The following is a 22047-nucleotide window of genomic DNA, read 5'->3' on the forward strand; positions in this document are numbered from 1 at the left end:
CATTAGACATGTTTGGTTTGATTACAAACTCTCCATTTCTGTCACAGGCCCTAATATTTTCTATTGTTTTAACAGCAGATACTCATTTACCTATCTGCCTGATCCCTGAAGACATTTCAGATTTAATCCTTGCTTTGGGTATTGAGGACGAACTGGCTGTCTAAATGACCAAAATGATATTCATATTTTGATCAGTAGTTTTAATCTAGCATTAAAACCTGAAATTGAATTGGATTTCACTAGTAGTTGTGAAGACTATTTATCATCTGTAAATGTCAACTTTCTTATTTGTAAAGTGTCAATAATAATAACCCCTAACACTGGGGCTGTTGTAAAGATTGCATGAAAGGATGTCTGGTATATATTACATGTTTGATAATGAAAGTTACTGTTATTATTATAATTTTTGTAGCCATATCAAGTGAGCTTTCAAATATCCATGGTTGAGATAGAAAGCTAATGGAAGTAACTTTATAAAAAATTAACATTTGTACCATAATATGTATGCCTGTTATAGTTATTAACCTCACTCAGTAAGTAAAGACAGCAATATATTTTGGATTACTTCCATTTTGAGAAACCCACTTTCTAAGAAGTGTTTCTGGGAATAACTTCTCACCAGAGAATGGAGTGCATGGTTTCTGGCCATGACTCCATTCCTGAGGGCATCATCTGTCATTCATGACAAGTGCCTAGGACCCAGACACATGGGACTCCTTTAAGCATTTAAAAGGACTAAAGGAGGTAATTTTTTGGCAGCTGAACAGTATAACCAATCACTGCATCATTATTACATGCTATGGTTGATGTACTTTTTGGCCCAAATTTCCGTGGCAACATGACTTACCAAATGACTTTACCTCGGTGCCCCTTTGAGTTGGCACAGATGGAGATGTAAATAAGTGGTTATGAGAGAGCAAATTACCATAATGCATCTGAATTTATGACTTTGGAATATCTCATAGACAAACACCTAGGCAGCAACTAGTCTACTTTTTAAATAAAATACCTTTGCCTATTAATAATAAATACCTTTTCATTTGCAGGCAGATTTCAGTTATATTTAGTAATAATATAAAAACAGGAAACCTAGGAAACCAGTGAATTTTATAAGCACAAATATCTTCACTGGGGCAATGATACATAATATAGTAAATTCTTCCCATTGAATTGCACTCAGTACTTCAACAATCTTGCCAAACAATATTTTTTTGAGTACAAAATAGCAGCATATTTTGCAGATGGACAATAGGAACTTTCTAACCCCTCATTCTTCCAGGAAGAAAGGTGAAAAATAGTAAGGTATATAATGAAATGTATTTTGCCATCAGAAAACCTAGCTTTGGGGGCATAGTTCTAATATGTGCTATCTGAATCTTCATTTCACCACTCTCCTTATAGATACAGCTTCGGTACCCCCATTTTTCAGATGCAGAAACTGAAGATCAGGAAGGTTAAGAAAATTTGCCAAGGTCATGTGTGTAATCAGGGCCTGAGTCAGGATTTTGAAACCTTGATTGACTTCAAAGCCTGTGCTCTGTACATCATGACACACTGCTTCATCAGGAAGTGCTGTTCATTATGAGTCATTACTGGTAAGAATTGGAGAACAAACAGGTGTTCACCCCAATCCTTTCGGACCAGAAGAATGAGACCAGGATGGTGAGACTCAGGAAACAACAGAACATTCTCCCCAGGGCTGCCTCTGAGAGCACATAGCAAGTCAGGGCCCTGAGGGTGAGTCAGAGAGTAGCTCCTAGTAATTAATCAGTTGACAAATGGCTGCACATGAAAAAGGAGACCAGCTGTGTATTGGGAAGCCAGAAAAGCAGAAAGACTTGCAATGCCAATGTAGATTTGGCCAAAACAGGAAGAAAGTTGGGAAAAAAAAGAGAAGCAGGGGTAGTGTGGAATAGGCTAAAAGATTCTGATCCTTGTTACCTTTTTGCATGTCCTTGGGACCTTCCTGCTGGGAGGACAGTGAGGTGCCAAGGGGGCTGGACCTCTCTGCACTACAGGCGCAGGACAGCAGGGGAGCCCCACTGGGAATAATTTAACTGAGGCAGGGGTAGAGGGATCGGGGAAGCAAGAACCACACTGGACAGAGAAAGGCTATCAGAAAATGAGTTGGATGCCAATTTTTATATGCAGAATGGCACAACTTAATTCCTCCTTTTGTATGGATATTGCCAGGGAGTTGATGGAGGGAAAGACCAATCAGATTGGTCATCTATCTCAGTCTTCTAGAAGCTCATTTTATCTGACTGGGAAAAAAAAAAATCTCTTTCATAGTATGACAGTACTGAGTTTTAACAACAGGTGTGTGTGTGTGGTGTGTGTGAAGTAGCGCAAGGGGTAGAAACAGGAACTGGGGAGTCACAGACAGGTCTGGCTGCACCCTGCCTCGCTCCTCCATCCCCAATCTATACCATTAAATGACCTTTTCAATATATATATGGGGAAGAACCAAATTTTGCAGTTGCAGTACCCTGAAAATGTCGTAACAATATGAAAAATGGTAATTTCCCATAGGAAATTAGGTTTTATGTGTTTGAAGCTTGCATACACTTTTGCATTCTTCTCTTTTTTTTTTAGTGACGTTTTCTCATCTTTGTACTTCATTAGCATTATGGAACCAGCCATTGGTGTGAAACAGAGCTGTCAAACATAATACAGAATTCTATAAAGCTCAGAAAATTGAAACTCTCAGTCACTACATGGGGCCCAATTTCAGGTGCATTACATGCTCTGTCATATCGAGTAAGACTGCTTCGAGCTCTGTCACTATTACAGCTGTGCGTTCCACATATCACTCAGTTGCTGCAATATTTTCACTTTTTTTTTTCCTGCTTTATCCAGTGGCATTGGTGCTGAACAACAATGAGAATGACAGCACTCAGCAATGCCAAAAACATTCAGGGAATTTAATCTCAATTCCAAATGCATAAGCTCAACTTCTGCCCAGACACTTAAAATATTAAAGGGCTGGGGAAAATGGTTTTGAAAGATTCTAGTCATACAATAGCAGGGCACAAAGAAGCTTAGATACAGATAGGAGAATTATTTTTAAAATCTTCATACAAAGATATGAAAGCAGGCAGTGAATTTAAGGTTTTTTCTTTAACAACTGCCAACTTTTCAGCACCAATTGAACACAACAGTATACTGCCATTTACTTTGAGAAAAGAATTAATCTGAAAATCTGATGAAGCTTTTATTTTTATTTTTACTTATATATTTATTGTTTTCATCAGTTAGCTCCGATTTATTTCAAAATATTACGGGAGTAAGAATGTTTTTGGTTACACAGCTCACTTTTGTAATGCTCAAGTTAGGGTTATAAGTGTGCGCATCACCCAAGTAGTGTTTATTGTACCTGTTAAGTAGGTTTTTGCTCCTTCCCTTCTCCCCGCTCCCCACTGCTTGATTTCTACTGAGTTTGACTTCCCTCTGTGCACATGTGTGCTCATAGGTTAGCTCCATTTTAATAGTGAGTACATGTAGTGTTTGTTTTTCCATTCTTGAAATACTTCACTTAGGAGAATGGTCTCCAATTCCATCCAGATTGTTGCAAAAGATATTAATTCATCCTTATTTATGGCTGAATAGTATTCTATGGTATACATATAGCACATTTTGTTAATCCACTCATGAATTGATGTACACTTGGGTTGTTTCCACATCTTTGCAATTGTAATTGTGCTGCAATAAACATTTGAGTGCACGTGTCTTTTTGATAAAATTACTTCTTTTCCTTTGGGTAAATACCCAGTAGTGGGATTGCTGGATCAAATGGTAGGTCTACTTTTAATTCCTTGAGGAATCTCCACATTGTTTTCCATAGAGGTTGTACTAATTTGCTAAATTTTAAAACTTTAAATCTTTACCTAGATTCTGCAACCCTCACAAGCTAATCCTACATGCTCTTTCTTCTTTCTCCATTTCTTGAAAGAGCAGTAATTTATATGCAAAGAACTATACTTTGAACCTTAGTAAATCATCAATATTTAACTGGCTTTAATCCCAAAATCTTTCATATATTCAACCTAAAACACAATATATTAACAATGTTTATTTAGAGAAAATGACGGAGGGCTGAAAGGATCTTAAGTGATTGTAATTTTCTACTTTATACTCTTCTATATCTTCCAAATTTCTTCAACCAGCTTATATTAGTACTTAAAGATCATTTTAAAAAAGGAGTGATCAAAATCTCCATCTTCACTCCCTCCAGGCATGTTGCCATCTGATTTTTGCTCTACTCTTTTGCTTCTCTCACTGAGGCCAACAAAGTTGCCTGGTGATCAGATTCAGCCAGTGCCCCAAATGAACCTACTGTGGCATTGGACACTTTCTCCTTTTTACACTATTTTTTTATATGGTTTTCTTTCTTTTCACTATTTTCTTTCCTGGTTCTCCAGCCTTTTGTCCAGAGCATCTGTCTCCTTTTCTTATTCAATCATTGGGCAAATATTTACTGAGCATAACTATGTTCCAGGCACTTCCTAGGGGATAACAAAGCTCCCGTGAACACAACACAGTGTTTGCCTCTGCCCACCCCTGAAATGATGGCGCTCCCCAAGTTCCATCCACCACTCTTCCCCTTCTGCATATGCTTCCTGGACCATCATCACTTCACTTGCTTAATTCCTTTCTTTCTTTCTTTTTTTTCCTGTCAATATAGTATGCATTTATTTCTTAAGTGGTGGTAATAGTGCTATCTATCACCCATATTCTTGCCTAGTTCCCCTTAGACCACCAAAACTTGCAAAATAGCTATTTTCAGTTTTTTAATTAGCCAATGATTTATTAGGTTTTTGTGTTCTATTTTTATTTCAAAATACTATGGGAGTACAAATGCTTTGGTTATATAAATTGCTTCTGTACTGTTTGAGTAAAAGTTATAAGTGTACCCATTACTCAGTTAGTGTGCATTGTACCTATTAGATGTGAATTTACCACCCCCCCACCAGTTTGATTTCCAATGAGTGTTATTTCCATATATATGTACACATAAGTGGGATCGATTAGTTCCAATTTAATGGTGAGTATATGTGGTGTTTGGTTTTCCATTCTTGTGATCCTTCACTTAGAAGAATGGTCTCCATTTCCATCCAAGTTAATACAAGAGGTATTAGTTCACCATTTTTTTATGGCTGAGTAGTACTCCATGGTATACATATACCACGTTTTATTCATCTACTTTTGTATCGATGTGCACTTGTGTTGTTTCCACATCTTTGCAATTGTGAATTGTGCTGCAATAAACATTTGCGTGCACATGTCTTTTATATAAAATGTCTTTTTTCCATTTGGGTAAATATTCAGTAGTGGGATTGCTGGATGAAATGGTAGGTCTACTTTTGGTTCCTTGAGGTGCCTCCATACTATTTTCCATAGAGGTTGTATTGGTTTGCAATCCGACCAACAGTGAATAAATGTTCCTATCTCTTTACATCCACACCAGCATTTTTGGGGGGAACTTTTTGATAAAAGCCATTCTCACTGGAGTTAGGTGATATCTCATTGTGGTTTTGATTTGCATTTCCCTGATGATTAGAGATGTTGAGCATTTTTTCATATGTTTGTTGGCCATTAGTCTATCTTCTTTTGAAAAGCTTCTGTTCATGTCTTTTGCCCACTTTTTAATGGGGTTGTTTGATTTTTTTCTTGCTGATTTGCTTGAGTTCTTTGTAGATTCTAGTCATCAGCCCTTTATCAGATGTATAGCATGCAAATACTTTCTCCCATTTTGTAGATTGTCTATTTGCTCTAATGATGGTTTCCTTGGCTGTGAAGAAGCTTTTTAATTTGATTAGGTCCCATTTATTTATTTTTGTTGTTGCTGTGATTGCCTTTGGGGTCTTCATAAATTCTTTTCCTAGGCCAATGTCTATAAGAGTTTTTCCAACATTTTCTTCTAGAATTCTTATAGTTTCATGTCTTATGTTTAAGTCTGTTATCCACTGTGAGTTGATTTTTGTGAGTGGTGAGAGGTGCAGACCCTGTTTCAGTCTTCTACATGTGGCTATCCAATTTTCCCAGCACCATTTATTGAATAAGGATTCTTTTCCCCAGTGTATGTTTTTGTCTGCTTTGTCAAAGATCAGATGGCAACATGAGGATAGTTTTATATCTGGGTTCTCTGTTCTGATCCAGAGGTTTATGTCTGTGCTCTTTTGCCAGTACCATGCTGTTTTGGTTACTAAAGCCTTGTGGTATAGCTTGAAGTCTGGTAAATTGATGCCTTCATGTTTCTTCTTTTTGCTTAAGGTTGCTTTGGCTATATGGGGTCTTTTCTGGTTGCATATGAAGAGTAAAATTATTTTTTCTAGATCTCTGAATAATGACATTGGTATTTTAATGGGGATTGCATTGAATCTGTAGATCACTTTGGATAGTACAGACATTTGAACAATGTTGATTGTGGCAATCCATGAGCATGATATGTTTTTTCCATCTGTTTATATCTTCTACTAGTTCTTTCCTCAGTGTTTCCTAGTTCTCCCTGTAGAGGTCTTTCACCTCCTTAGTTAAATATATTCCTAGGTATTTTATTTTCTTTATTGCTATTGTGAAAGGTATTGAGTCTTTGATTTGATTCACAGCTTGACTATGGTGGTCTATATGAATGCTACTGATTTATTTACATTGATTTTGTAAACAGAGACTTTGATGAATTTATTTATCAATTTCAGGAGTCTCTTGGTAGAATCTTTGGGGTTTTCTAGATATAAGATCATATTGTCAGCAAAGAGAGATAGTTTGACCTCTTCTTTCCTCATTTGGATACCCTTGATTTCCTTCTCTTGTCTGCTCTGGGTAGGACTTCTAGCATTACGTTGAGTATAAGTGGTGATAGTCTTGTCTGGTTCTGGTTCTAAGGGGAATGCTTTCGATTTTTCCCCATTTAGTATGATGTTGGCTGTGGATTTGTCATATATGGCTTTTATAATTTTGAGGTAAGTCCCATCTATGCCAAGTGTGTTAAGCATTCTTATCATAAAAGACTGCTGAATTTTGTCAAATGCTTTTTCTGAATCTATTGATAGTATCATATGGTCTTTGTTTTTACTTATATTCATGTGGTGAATTACATTTATAGATTTGCATATGTTGAACCATCTTTGCATCTCTGGGATGAAGCCCACTTGGTTGTGGTGGATTATTTTCTTGATGTGTAGCTGAGTTCAGTTTGCTAGGATTTTATTGAGAATTTTTGTATCTATATTCACAATGGATATTGGTGTACAGTTTTCTTTTTTTGTTGTGTCCTTTCCTGACTTTGCTATCAAGGTGATATTGGTTTTATAAGATGTGTTGGGGAGGATTCCATCCTTCTCAATGTTATGGAATAATTTCTGCATGATAAGTACTAGTTCTTCTTTGTAGATCTGGTAAAATTTGGCTGTGAAACCATCTGGTCTGGGAATTTTTTGGGGGGAGATTTTTTATTGCTGCTTCAATTTTGTTACTTGATATTGGTCTGTTCAGGAGTTCTATTTCTTCCTGATTGAGTCTAGGGAGGTTGTGTGTTTCCAACAATTTGTCCACTTTCAAGATTATGTGCATATAAATTTTTACAGCATTTAGAGATGATATTTTGTATTTCTGTACTATCAGTATAATATCTCCTTTTTCGTTTCTGATGAAGCTAATTAGGGTCCTTTTTTTCTGTTTTTGGTTAATCTAGTGAGAGGTCTGTTGATTTAGTTCACCTTTTCAAAGAACCAACTTTTTGTTTCACTAATCTTCTGTATAATTCTTTTTTTTTTTTTTTTTTTTTTGAGACAGAGTCTCACTTTGTTGCCCAGGCTAGAGTGAGTGCTGTGGCATCAGCCTAGCTCACAGCAACCTCAAACTCTTGGGCTTAAGTGATCCTACTGCCTCAGCTTCCCGAGTAGCTGGGACTACAGGCATGCACCACCATGCCCGGCTAATTTTTTCTATATATACTTTTAGTTGTCCAGATAATTTTTATTTCTATTTCTAGTAGAGACGAGGTCTCGCTCAGGGTGGTCTCGAACTCCTGACCTCAAGCAATCCACCCGTCTCGGCCTCCCAGAGGGCTAGGATTACAGGCGTGAGCCACCGCGCCCGGCCAATTCTTTTATTATTGATTTCATTTAGTTCTACTCTGATCTTGCTTATTTCTTTTTTTCTGCTGAGTTTGGGATTGGTTTGCTCTTCCTTTTCCAGTTCCTTGAGATGATTCACTAGATTGTTGATTTGTGACCTTTCTGTCTTTTGTATGTAGGCATTTATGGCTGTGAATTTTCCTCTCAGGACTGTTAGCTGTATTCCACAGATTTTGATAACTTGTGTCTTCTTTATCATTTAGTTCAAAGAATCTTTTGATTTCAATCTTAATTTCCTCCTTGACCTATCATTCAGTGGTGGGTTGTTTAGTTTCCATAACTTTGTGGAGAGATGAGTGCTTGTGTTGAAATTGATTTATAATTTTATTTCACTGTGGTCTGAGAAGATGCATGGTATAATTTCCACTTTTTTAAATTTGTTGAGACACATTTTGTGGTCTATGATACGATCAATCTTAGAGAATGTTCCAGGAGCTGATGAGAAGAACATATATTCAGTGGTTTTGGGTAGAATGTTATATAAATATCTGTTAGGCCCAATTGTTATAGAGTCCTGTGTATGTCTATTGTTTCTTTGTTTATTTTCTGTTTGGAGGATCTGTCCCATTCTGTCCCATTGTGGCCGGGGTGATTGGGTTCTCCGAGCAACCCATGCTGTATTAGGCATTACCCTTGGAGCTAGAAGGTGGGGTTAGACTCTTGAGCCACTTGTACTAAGACTAGGGATGAGACATTCTCCAAAATATGCTGGGAAGAAAGCAAGCACATGTCCCCATGACCATGATAATATGGTCATCCATTCATTTAACAAAACTGAGACACTTTTGAAAGCTATAGAATGTAATGATAAACAAGAAAGAAAATATGCCTGCTCACATGGAGCTTACATTCTAGGTCAAGGCAGAAAATAAAATATTCAAACATAAAGCCAAAAATATAATTTTAGGTAGTAGTAAGTTCTATAAAGAACTGGGCTGGGTGAGTGGTTAATTTAGCTAATGAGATCAGGAAGGTGACATTTGTGCAAGGGACTGAATGAAGTTGTGAGCTATGGGGAAATCTGGGGAAAAACGTTTCCATAAGAGGGACAGCAAGAGCCTTGGGTGACAACTTACATGGCTTAGATTCTCTTTTCACTAAATTTATTTCCTTTCCTCTTTCCTGGCTATCAAACATCTAGCATTCTATTTGTTACCTTCATAACTAAATCTGGACTTGTGACAACATGGGTTCTTAATTTTTTTTTTTTTTTACTTACAGCAAGAAGCTGAAAAAGGGGTTCTTAATTTTTGTCCCTGAAAACAGTCACCATAATGGTGCTTAAATGATGTACGCTTAATTTTGTAGTCATGCTAGACTTGAGAGCTATGCTGGCACCTCTCTCTCCATTACTAACTCTGTTCTCTTTTGTCAAGGTGACAGCTGTTTGTCACTTTCAATGCTTCTATTTTCCCCTGCCACTTCTGCTGCTTGTCATCTTGGCTGCTTGCCATTGCTTATTTTTCTTTCTTCTGTCTATATATCTTTTTCTGTTATTTCGTCCAGACGGCTTGGATTTTTCACAAATTGGCTTGGCTCTTACAGTTATTACTAACTATTTAGAGAGTATCCTTTCATTCTACGTAACAAATCAACCAAGCATAGCATATTCTGTGCAATTTTCAACTCTTCTATTTTTAACAAGTTTTTGTTATTCTTGTTTTCCTCTTCTAGAGGTACTTACCCAGCCCCTACCCTGCCCCCCGTCAGGTGCCATCCTGAAAGGTTGAGGATATAGGACGGCTGATCTATCAGAGTCATTATTCTATTTGTTTTCTTGCTCTTTGTAGCCTGCATCTACACTAAAGTCAAACACCTGGGTCCTTGATATTTATGAAATCCTTTAAATTTAATCTTAGCAACATTTCTCACATTCATTTTTTTTTTCCTACTACCTTCAGTAAAACCAACCTATTTCAGATTCTTACAATCTCATGCCTGGGTTAATGTCCTTTCACCTGGTCACACCTCTCTCTATCCATCATTGTCTATGTTTTATATTTTCACCAATATTATTTCTAAAATACTGCTTTTATATTGTCATCCTCATGATCAACATTTCTCAAAATCTTATCACCAAATAGAACGAAGCATCAACTCCTGGCATTCAGCACACTTCATAATAAGTTATAAATCCACTATTTTCAACACTCACCCTGCAAGCTGTCTAGCATCTCTGCTCTCCAGGCAAACTAATCCAAGCACGGTCTCTAAATGCATATTGAACAGCCCCGAATTCACACTTTGGTTTCTAAACTTGACTCCTTCCATCCACCCAGAATGATCTCCCTGTTCATCTTTGTCTCTATAAATACATTCAACAAAAAAGAAATCTGGTTCATATTCCTTATCTATTTTGGAGTCCTCTGTAATGACCCAAGTTGGAAGTTGTCATTCCTTCCAAATCATTGTAGAACTTAATATATGAAACTCTGATATTATTAATTATTTTTGTATATGTGTAGCATATCTCTGCCAAGTTGCTTGCATTTCTCCCTGTCTTTGCATTTGTTTGCATTTCTGTTCTTTTTAGTGCTTGCCTAGTGTTCTCTTCAACATATGCATATTGGCTGATTTTTTTTCTTGTTAATTACTGTAGTTTTATGATAATGTGGAAGACTAAGACGGAAGTCTAAGTTCAGGTAATAGATACCCATATCTATATAGATCTCATCATATATATTAATCTATATTTCTATAGATATCTATACCAAGGACATTTTTTCAAATGAATACGAATGCTGATAACTAAAAACTCTTTTTCAGATAGCCAAGTTTCCTTGAATTTTTACTCTTACTATTTAATTTCTGATATGGAGAAAATATCCCTAACCACTAAAATAAAAATTCATATGAATAGCCTTTTTATTAGAGTCTGAACATATTTTTAATTTCCAAATCTTTCTTTCTTAAAAACAAAGTACTGGCAATAACAGTAGGTGTCGCTATAGCAAAAGAAACCAGCTGTTAAAATGATTTTTTTTTTTTTTTTTTTTTTAAATTCCTTTTTCTAGGAAACATTATGGCATTACAAGAGAAATTATAGACTAATTTGTTGAAGCTCGGTGTGTCCATCTCTCTGCTTTGAGAAAGGCAGTCTTCATTTGAACCAGCATCTTCCTTGGCCTAACAGATCTTTGTTGTAGGAAATTTATGGCCTTCTGGGAAAGTAGTTTTAATTTTTATAAACTTTAAAGTTCTTTTGTAAATACAATTAAAATTCCATCTTCTAGATTTTGAGTAATTTATCCTTATTCAATGTCCAGAAAAATAAATAATGAAATTACATATTTCCTCACCAAAATTTTATTAATTACCTACATAATTTATCATGCTGTGAAATGGAAATAGAAACACCTTATAAAATTGATGGTGAACATGAAATGAGGTATTATATGTATTCATTCACTTATTTATTAAACAAATTTAGTTGAGCACCTGCTATGTACCAGGTATGGTGGTTATAAGACAGACAATGTCCCTGCCCTGATTACAGTCTAGTAGATTTATACAGGTTTGTACACACTATGAAGCTTTAATTACTACTCAAGGGTAAGAGGTGCAAATTATCATTCTTGAGTTCTTAGGCCAAATAGATTGCTATGAAGTCATTTTTATTTTTCTTTTTAAAAGAAATAATAATAGGTATTATCAGCTTTTACCCACCTGGCATCTATTCACTCTCTGGTCATAGCTCCCTGACAATCCTCCAGGGTATCACCCCATTTCACTTTTAGCTCATGTGGTTTGAGTGACACTGATTCCTTTTGGCCTCCAAATGTGGGCATGAGACTCAGATCTGGTCAATTAGAGTTTTATATCCCAGTGTCTACAGTGAGCACAAACCAGACCTTCCATGGTCTGCCTCTTGCTTCGCTCTGGACCTGATCTCTTGTCACTACCTGCTTCACAGCACACGTGTACACACCATGGTCATTTTGCTTAATTAGCTTGCTTATATGGGCCTCTTTTCCTAGGATGCCCTTCTCCTGCCTCTTCCTTTGTCAAGTCTACACCTCTTTTAAAACCTTGCTAGTTAAGTCTCTTCCAAAAGGCTTTCCTATCCTCCGGTTGGGGCAAGTGTCCCGTTTGAGAGCTTCTTCAACCTCTGGGCAGTTTTTTTATCTGCAATTACGCATTGTTTTCACAATATTCTATCTGTGTCTCTGTTCTCCACTTAGATGATGTACTTCCAGTGTCTGAATTCTACTCCTCTGTGTGTTCCTAGCACCTCATCCGATATCTGGGCCCCTGTGGCCACTTGATACAGGTATGTTGACTGGAAGTACTTGCACTTACGACCATGGTGGCAGACCCCTGTCTTTCTGTAACATGCCTTTGCTGAATGGCATAGTCCTGAAGAAGAGTAGTAGTTCAAATGACTGTGTGCCGAGTCATTCCCACACCCCACGGTTTGTGTCTCTAAGAGAAGTAGATTGCATTCATTAGTCTCCTCAGGTTTGCCTAAGGGAATGATATCACGACTTCATTCAACAAGTATTTATTGAGCTTTGTAGCCTCCCTGGATCGTTCAAGCTTGCTGTGTTGTTTGTGATCTCCTCTAGCATGTGCAGCTTGGGCTATTAATTTGGCAATTAATCATAAACTATCTTGTGACATTTCCTCTTTGTGATGCATTTTTATGTAGTACTTGGCCTATTATTTAATATTTTACACCCTTACATATGAATAGGGATCATTTATTTATTAGCATATTGATTACTTCTTCATTAAATCTTTTCTGAGAATTCATTATATGTTCATATCATTTTTCTTCTTGCATATTATATCAGTCGGTGTTGTGTTTAGGCTAGCAACAGAAACTGGGCAATTTAATAACAAAAACAATTTGTGGGAAGGATCTCAGGGAACTCACTGAAAGGAAGAGAGTACTGGAGGACCAGGCTTAGGAAAGAAAAGGTAGCCCCAGAAGTTCTCAGTGGTGGAATTCTGCAGGACAGTGTTGCACCACAGCCATTGCTGGTAAGGATGACCTCTCTCTTTCCTCTTTCCACTTTCACCCGGATCAAGACTCAGTGTCCTGGAAGAACAGGGCCAAATTCAGGCCATGGGCTTGCTCCTTAGCTGTACTGGAATCGTGAGTGGGAGAAATTGAAGGAAAAAGCCTTCAGGGATTTTCTAGGGTTCTAGCAGACACCAGAATTTATCAAGGCAGAAATTTATCAAGGAACTCCAAAGAAATGAGTGGATCTTGACTGGTTAAAACTATGATAAATATTAGGACTTATACTTACTTGTTTACACAGATTTGCTATCAAATCCCAGCATTGCCAGTGACTAACTGTATGGTCTTATACAAGTTTCCTATCCTCTGTAGTTGCCATTTTTTTTTTCTCATTTACAAAATGGGGATCCCAAGACATGGTGGTTTTAAGGATTAAATTAAGGTGCCTCATATGAAAGGTGCTTATTACAGTGTTTCATAATAGCTAGTCAATAAATGATGGCTATTATTGATTGATCTATGTGCGCAGAGTATGAGGCTATTCTACATATGTGGGGCAAAAAAGCAGCAATTATTATTGCTGCCCTTTAACAGCTTGCAGCTTAATTAGAAAAAAGAACATATATGATTTAACTTAATCCTCACAATTACCCTGGAATTAGGCAGAGGTATTTTTATCATCCCTGTTTTTCATATGAGCAGAGATTCAGAGAAGTTTAGCAACTTGACAGTAGTCACACAGCTCTTAAGTGGCAGTGGGTTGATGTTTACTGGGCCCAATGCTCTTTACATTTGTAGAGATGAATGTAGCCCAGTGAGGGGTAGAGTTACATAACTCATTTAAATTAAAAAAAATTCCAATCAGAAAACTTTATTGAATATCTGCTATGACAGATCAATATGCTAGGTGCTGTGGGGGAATATAAATATAATTAATACATAGACCCTGATTTCAAGAAAGTTACAGTCTAGGGAAAAAGATGGACATGTATACCACTTACAGAAATACAGGGTAATACATGATAAATGCTGTGGTTTTGATTTCTTATGGAATGTGTCAGGCTCTTTATTAGGTGCTGAGGATTTGGTGATGAACAAAGCCATAAACAGCCTGTCCTCAAGGGGCTTACATGTTGTTAGAAGGAGACAGACAAGAACATAAAGGAAATATGCACATAAAATAGTTTTAGATACAGATAGTGATGGGCTAGAAAGAAAATGAAGAGAGTTTTGTGATAGTGAGTTGGTGATGAGTACTTTCTTTTTTTAAATTTATTTTTTCTTTTTTGGGGGACAGGGTCTCACTCTGTCACCCAGGCTGGAGTGCAGTGGTGCAATCATAGCTCACTGCAATCTCCAACTCCCAGGCTCAAGCAATCCTCTTGCCTCAGCTTCTCAAGCAGCTAGGACTATAGGCACATGCCACCATGCACAGCTAATTTTTTTTATTTTTTGTAAAGATGGCCTTTCACTATTTTACCCAGACTGGTCTTGGACTCCCAGCCCCAAGCATTTCTCCCGCCTCCGATTCCCAAAATGCTGGGATTACAGGTGTGAGCCACCACACCTGGCCAGTGTTGACTACTTTTAATGGAGTGCTCTTCTGTAGACCTAAAGAAGTCAAGTTAAGTACATGGAAAGTGTATTCTAGGCAGAAGGAGCGGTAGTGCAGAGACCATGAGGCAGGGATGAACTTGGAGTTTTGCAGAACAAAAATGAGACTGTGTGACAGGAACACAGAGAGCAGGGAGAACAGTGGTACACATGAGATCTAGAGATGCAGGTAGGAACCAAAAAAATGCGGATCCTTGTACACCACACTTTGACGTGGCTAATCTATTATTCTGAGTTTAGTGGAAGCCCATAAAATTTAAGCAGGGAAATGATATTATTTGATGCGTTTTATGAGAAAGATCACACTGGCTGCTATGAAGAAATTTAATGTTCACCGGGGGCGTTAAGAAGAGAAAGAGTAATATTACTTTGAAAAAGCAGAGGGAGCCAGGCGCGCTGGCAGGCACCTATAGTTCCAATAACTCAGCTCCTTGGGAAGCTGAGGTGGGAGGATTACCAAACTATTACCTGAGTGTGAGCCCAGGAGTTTGAGACTTTAGTGTGCTGTGATCATGCCTGTGAATAGCCATGGTACTCCAGCCTGGGCCACATAGTGAGACCCCATCTCTAAGAGAAAAGTTAGGGGAGGCATTGAGAAGGAGGGAAGACTCTGACTAATGGGATGGGTGGGTTAGGTATCCAGGAATAGGAGACACCATCAGCAAAGGAAGAGAATTAGGAAGTGTGAAGTGTGTTTGCACAACACTGAATTTTCCAGCATGGCTGGAGCATCCAATGTGAGGGGAGGATGTTATGAGATGTAACCAGGGAGGAAGCTGGGTACCAGGCTATGTCTTGACAACATTCTGTAGGCAGCTGGAAAATTCTGTATTTCAGAAAGATGATGCTGGTGACTGCATGAAAACTATTAGCGTAGGCAAGAATACCCTTGGTGAGGTTCCTGCAATAGGTCATGTGAGAGATGGTGAGGGCTGAGTAGTGAGGATGGGAAGAAGGAGACAGAGGCAAGAGCTACTGACATGAAGAGCTGAGAGTACTTGATGGTGAACTGGGTCTCAGTGGTGAGGGGGAGGGAGAATCTGAAGACATCTGCAAGGCAAGTTAGGGACGCCCTTTTCTATGAGAGGAAGGTTGGAGGATAGGGTGGAGATTTCAGTTCTGAACAAGTTGAATGTGAGGTTTTGGCAGGACTTCCACATGATGAGGATGATGATGCCGGAGAGACAGCTGGAAACACAGAGCTAGAGCTCAGGAAGTTTGGCCTTTAAGAGCACACCTATTCCAACTAATTTCTTATAATCTGTGAAGAAATTTGTGAATTTTAAGATAGTTGCTATTTTCAAGAAGACATAAATTTCACAAGCGTTTGTCAGAACCAACTGGCATTTTCTACCGAAAGGAAAGGTTTTCTTCTTCGAAAAACAGAATGTTCAGTAATGAGAAAGCTGCTTGATGGTTTCAACTTCCTTTTCTTACTTTGGAAGCTGAGTTATCAGACTTGTTCAAGCCTGAGGAAGAACATTAGGGAAGAGTATCACACAGTCTTAGTGTTATAAAGGGAAAAGAGGTCTTGTTAAAATAATAAAATAATGGAGAGATGGACGATCTCTCATGTCCCTTCAGGAGGTAATAGTAGAAGAAAGCAAAATTTTTCATGAAATTTATGTTTGATTATTTTTATAGTTCTAGAAAAATATCAGGCACAAAAGACTAGGTCTGGGGGGGCAATATAAATTGCTAGATGATAAAAAGGATGTCAATAAGAGAGAAAGGAACTCTGTGAGAAAGGGACTCTTTGGAAATAAACAACTTTCTGCAGTGCCAAGGTGAACAAACTAAAAAGCAAAATTGAAGGTTTATATTCAGTACCAGTCACAGCACGAGTAGGAGCCTTATTCTCTCCATCTTCTCCTCATTTATATAATCATAACTTTCTTAACACTTGCATTTTTTTCCTCGTGAAACAGGTAATAGTACCTTTTTTGCTGATGCTAAGTTGAAGGTATGGAGCCAGTGGCATGGAGTCACCGAATTTACCAACAAAGGTCATTTTTAATTGCTATCTCCAGTGTCTCGGGACTGCATCATTGCTTTTCCAACGTGACTCAGCCTTGGTGTCGGCACTGACTCATGGAGCTCCCGACAGAGGAGAATTAGCGTCACAGATTGACTGGGAAACCAATCCACATGAAGCCAAGAAGAGAAACGAGGCTGCAGTTGCTGCATCCACAGCTGACCTTAATGCTACAGGTGAGGAAAGACGGCCCATTTTGAGGGAAATCAGTTAATTTTGCACTGTGTTTGATGTTGCTATTATTGTAGTGACTATTGCCTTTCTGTTTTATATTTATTCATCCAAATTTTTGTTTTGGAAGGACTCAGATATACAGACATGCATACTCTTTGCAAAAAACACCATACTCTAGCAGAGGTAGTCCAGACTCTGGGAACCTTATTTGCTGTGTCTTGGACAAGTTGCTTGACCTCTGATCATTGTTTCTTTTATCCATCCTTATATTGCCTCTGTATTTCAGACTCACTCTGTATCAGACACTTATTTACTCTTATAACAAGCTCAGGAGGAAAATACCATTGCCTTTATTTTATAGGTGAAGGAACTGTAAGTTTTCCAAGGACACATTGCTACTAAATAATGAATGTGAAATTTTAACTATTTCCATTTCTTCTCAGAGCCAGTGCTCTTTAACTACTCTCCCGCACTTCCGCTCTTCTGTAAAATATGGATGATAAGAGACCTGTCGTACGGGGTTGTACAGGATGATCAAATAATAGAACTGTGAAATGAGTAGCACCTTATTGCACATGAGGCAATCAATAAATGGTTGGTAGTATTACTAAAAATAATGAAGAAAAATCTTCACTAAAGCATCCATAGCAGTGAAGTCCTTGTTGGAACATAACCCTTTGACTCTTCAGTGTGAATTAGTATAATGCTGCCAGCACTTAAAGCCAAGGGTAAGAAACACAGTCTAAAGGAATGAATCTCTAGTAGTGAAATGTCAGTGGCCATAACATCTGGGTGGAAAACATATTTTTGTGCATTTTAAATCATCCTGGTAACTATCATATTATTTCATGTTAACCTCAGCATACTTTTCCTTTAGTGAGATTTACCCTAATAGAAAGAAAACTGTTGGATTCAAAAGTGTGTTGAATCTGTACTGATCTGGGGGAGACTGGGGCTTTAAAATAAGTTTATGAAGCATTAATTTGGCATAACAAAATACGGTTCCTGATAGCTCTGTTCTGTAAGCAAATGCAAGCCATGTGAGAAATAACAGGAAAAAGAGGTTTCCAGATTTTTACTGGAATAACAGCTACAGGGCAAGTATTATTCTAGAAAAGTCCTGGTCAGGACACAGAATAAAAAAGAATGTGGTTTGGCATAAATGTATATCATTTATGTTTAGACATTCATGAGGCAAAAAAACATAAGTGAAAATATGTTGCTTCTAATGAGAAAGGACATCAAAGTATGGCTTTGTTTACCAAGGACTAACCATACTAGATTATGACCTTCTTGAGACTAAGAAGACTATCTCATTCATCCTTTACACCTAGAATTTAGCTCAATCTGTGTCATAGGGAGCACTCATAAACTTTTGTTGAAGCAATGAGTGAATAATAATTGGCTTGTCTATTCAGAGGACAGGATGAACAAGCTCAGTTTATCAAGAAAAATGCTCATCTGATCTTGTCTTGATGGGTTGAACCCTTGAAAGTTGCTAATGGAGAACTTGACCCAGCTGGCTGCCAAAGGACAGCACATCAGGATGAGGATTGTCTTAACTCCCTAGTGCAGAAAGCAAGAGAAATCACCTAGGACAGGTGTCCTTTTTGGTTTGTGTCCAGTGAATGGGGGGCCATGGTGGGGTATCTAAAGGCAGATGGGTATCTTGGATGGAAGCAATCACGATTGAATTCAAAATCTAAAGGGAAGGGAGGAAAGGTAAGAGAAAGTTAAGGGAAGCAGTTGAATTTTTCCAGGTTCATTAGCACAAGCAGGAAGATTTTGATTGCAGTGACTTTCAAGAGACAAAGGAGTTTAAGAAAGCTGGTTGCTGTATGGGAATATTTTCTCTTAGGACTAGGTAACAGAGATTCCAGCATGTAGAATGTTAAGAGGAATAATAACACCAAAGTGGCTTATTTGATTCTCACACAGCCCTGGCAGATAGAAATTTTTATTATCCTCATGCAGAGGGATTGGGACTTTTAAAGAAGCTAGAAAACTTGCCTAGGGTCACCTGTTTAGAAGTGGCTGGACCCCATCCATACTCTTAATTACTTAATAGTACCTACCTCAAAGATTGTTAGGTTTAAGGCATAAGAAATGTTGAAGAAAAGGCAGCAAGCACCAGTTTTTAGCTTTTCACAGGAAATAATAGCCCATGGTTGGGCAGCTTGTTGGAGTCTGATTTATAAACCTTGGCTTTTTGAGTGGTTTTCCCCGGACATTCTCTGGATAGTGCATGAAAGAGCCCATGAGTCAATATTTATAAACTGATAATTTTGTGGTAATAAGTTTTGGTATAGATTAATCAAATTTATTTATTGAAAATCTAATATTCATCTGGTAGGTACTCAGATTCATAGATTCAGGAGAAAAACTAATATTTATTTTATGATAAAAATATAAGATAAATGAGATTACATATGTGAACAGGAAAGGGGAAAAGAAATTTCTGAGTATCTAACATTCGTGGAATGAGACTCCATATAAATGACCTGATGTATATGAAAGAGTAGGGGGCTGAGTCTTTGAGTACCAACTCCATCCATTCTTTATTCTGGGAGAGGAACTCTATTTATGAGGTATAATTTAATATAGGTATATTCAGCCCTGGAGGTAATTATTATTTCTCTCACTCTAGAAATAAGAAAACTGAGCCTGGGAGGTTAAATGACCTCCTGGCTAATACATGGTGAGACCAGGATGTGAATACAATTATAAAGCCTCCTTTTCACTACATCACACAGCCAATTTTGTAAACAGTATACAGCAACAAAAAGGTAAGGTGTCAATCAGGGTTCAGGGCATGAAGCAGAAACCACTCCAGGTATTTTATGCAAGTAGAGATTTACTTCAGGGATTTTGGGGCTTACAAATTTATTGGAAGGGCTAAAGAAGCCGGTTCTAAGATGAGCCCCCCAGATAAATTCCATAAACATGCAAAAGATGATACTGTTGGACCACCATTAGACCCATGTCAGAGCAAGAACTACATCCACTGCTTCCCCAACTGTCTGAGAAACCTGGAGAAGGGTCAATTAAAATTGTTATCCAGGGAAGTTAAATCAGGAATTCACTGTTGCTGCTATTGCTTCTGTATACCCAAGAAACTGGAGGATGAATAATGTAAAGTTTCTGTAGGGAAGCCTCATGTTTCCATGGCTGCACTAGCCAGCAGCAACAGCCAAGAGTCAGGAAGATGGTCTTTGCCTCAGTGGTATCTTCCACTAATTATCTGAGCACATTAACATCGTGGAACTTAATTTGCATATCAAACCCTACTTGCAAGGGAGTCTAGGCAATAGATATTTTAGCTTTCCAGCTTTTCAACTAGAAAGAGGAGAAAATCGAGGTTGAGTAAGCCATTCCTGAAAAGATAATATTATTATTAATTAAAAATGTAATAATTATTACTATCTGGATGTTCTAACTTGGTGGACCATGAAATGGAAAGCTAATGTACTCTGTAGTGGTCACCTGATCTTTTAGTCTCTTTGCTACTCTTGATGTCTGCAGGACACTCCTGACCAAGTAAGACCTCTGCTTTAGACACAGCTGTTGTTGTTTTTTTTTTTTTTTTTTTTTATCAACTCAGAGAGCAATTGTGTCTAACAGCGGTGTTATGGTTCACTGACTGCTGAAATGTAGTACTTTACCAACCGTGGACTTTGAAATGTTTATCACAAGGATTTAATCTGAAAACATAAAAGAGGAAGGCTTCTGAATATAATTTATAATCAGATTCACTCTCATGTAGGTGTTGAACAGCATATAGAATTAATACGTGGGCCTTGGATTTTAAGGTTAATTTTGTCTTCCTTCATGAGACATAAGTGACATCAGTAGGTGAACTGAAGGTTAAAATCCCAATTGTTTTGAAGGGACATCAAGCCTTATGCATTTGCATTAGTACTCAAACCAGCAGGGGAATAGTATAATGAACATATATGAAACTCCATATTTTAATACAAAGCAAAACCTAAAATGAACCTTACAAAGGACCTTTGAATAAACACTCTGTTATGTCATAGCTAACAATGTCAATAGTTTTAGTTATTACAGATGAAGATTTTTATTTATGCAAGTTTGTGGGCTTTTCCTGAATTCCCAACATACATTTTATTTTATGTTGACCTTTTTATTCCTTAACTCTTTCAAGCGTATACTACTTAATACCACAAGTTTTTATTTCTTCCCTAAGGTACTTAGTTCCTAAAATTGAATAGCAACTTCACATGCCTACACTTTGCCTGAAGTGTTAATATGCTTTAATTAGTGTAGAAATATTTCCAAGCTTTCAAAGTACTTTTATTCAGACCATAATCCAAAGCAAAGGGGAAAATGCTACTATTCACATGAATGACTGCCCTGTTCTAAAAGTGCTCAAGAAAACTCAACTTTCAGAAGAGTACTAGAAGACTAAACAGTAACTTAGAAATTTCTGTGGTAGTAAAAGATGATTCAATATTTTGCACTCAGCTATTTGAAGTGTGCTTCAGTTTTTATTTTAATTTTTCTTGTGAATCTTTCATCAATAAGATTGTCAAAATAAGTTTCTATGGGAACTTAGCTGTTAATCAGTGAAAAGAGACAAAATACTTAAGGATAAAATTGATCATATTATACAATTACATTGCAGATAAGTGCATATAACAGAGTGTGGACTTATTGCATGGCTGAGGGATTCTGAATGCTGACCATGGCACAGCTGTAGCATGTTTTTATGAGTGTATGTTGGGACTGTGTGAGCCTAAATATACTTACAAGTTTGTGCTCTATCCAGGGGATTTGTCAACTTCAGTCAACGAATTTGGGGGAGCTGTGTTTCTGAATCTATCCTGGTCTATCATGTGTCACATGTGAGTGTACGTGAGCCAAAGGGTGAGTACAAGTGAATATAATTTTGTATTTTTGTACCTACATCAAAGAGCATACAGGTGAGTATGTTTGCATTTGGATAAGCTATATTTTTATCCATTTGTGTTATATTGTTGTTTCCAAACATTTGATTGCCAATATTGATTACCAGTGACCTGTTTTAGTTTTCTGCCGTCCTGGCCACTCATCATCACCAAGATGGAACTTAAATGATGTCTTTCATGTCTTTGCTGCCT

At 37.6% G+C, this 22047-nt stretch overlaps 1 long non-coding RNA gene across 1 annotated transcript in view; it reads left to right on the plus strand.

Moving 5' to 3' along the window:
- Positions 1 to 21841, plus strand: part of LOC123645002 — a 72709-nt gene extending 50868 nt beyond the window's left edge. Inside the window, exons 4-5 of the long non-coding RNA XR_006737362.1 lie at positions 16647 to 16929; positions 21717 to 21841. This is a non-coding gene — a long non-coding RNA (uncharacterized LOC123645002). The remainder of the gene's footprint in view (positions 1 to 16646; positions 16930 to 21716) is intronic.
- The last annotated feature ends 206 nt before the right edge of the window (positions 21842 to 22047 follow it).

This window comes from Lemur catta, chromosome 9 (genome assembly GCF_020740605.2).
Source record: "Lemur catta isolate mLemCat1 chromosome 9, mLemCat1.pri, whole genome shotgun sequence".
NCBI classification, from domain to species: Eukaryota; Metazoa; Chordata; class Mammalia; order Primates; family Lemuridae; genus Lemur; species Lemur catta.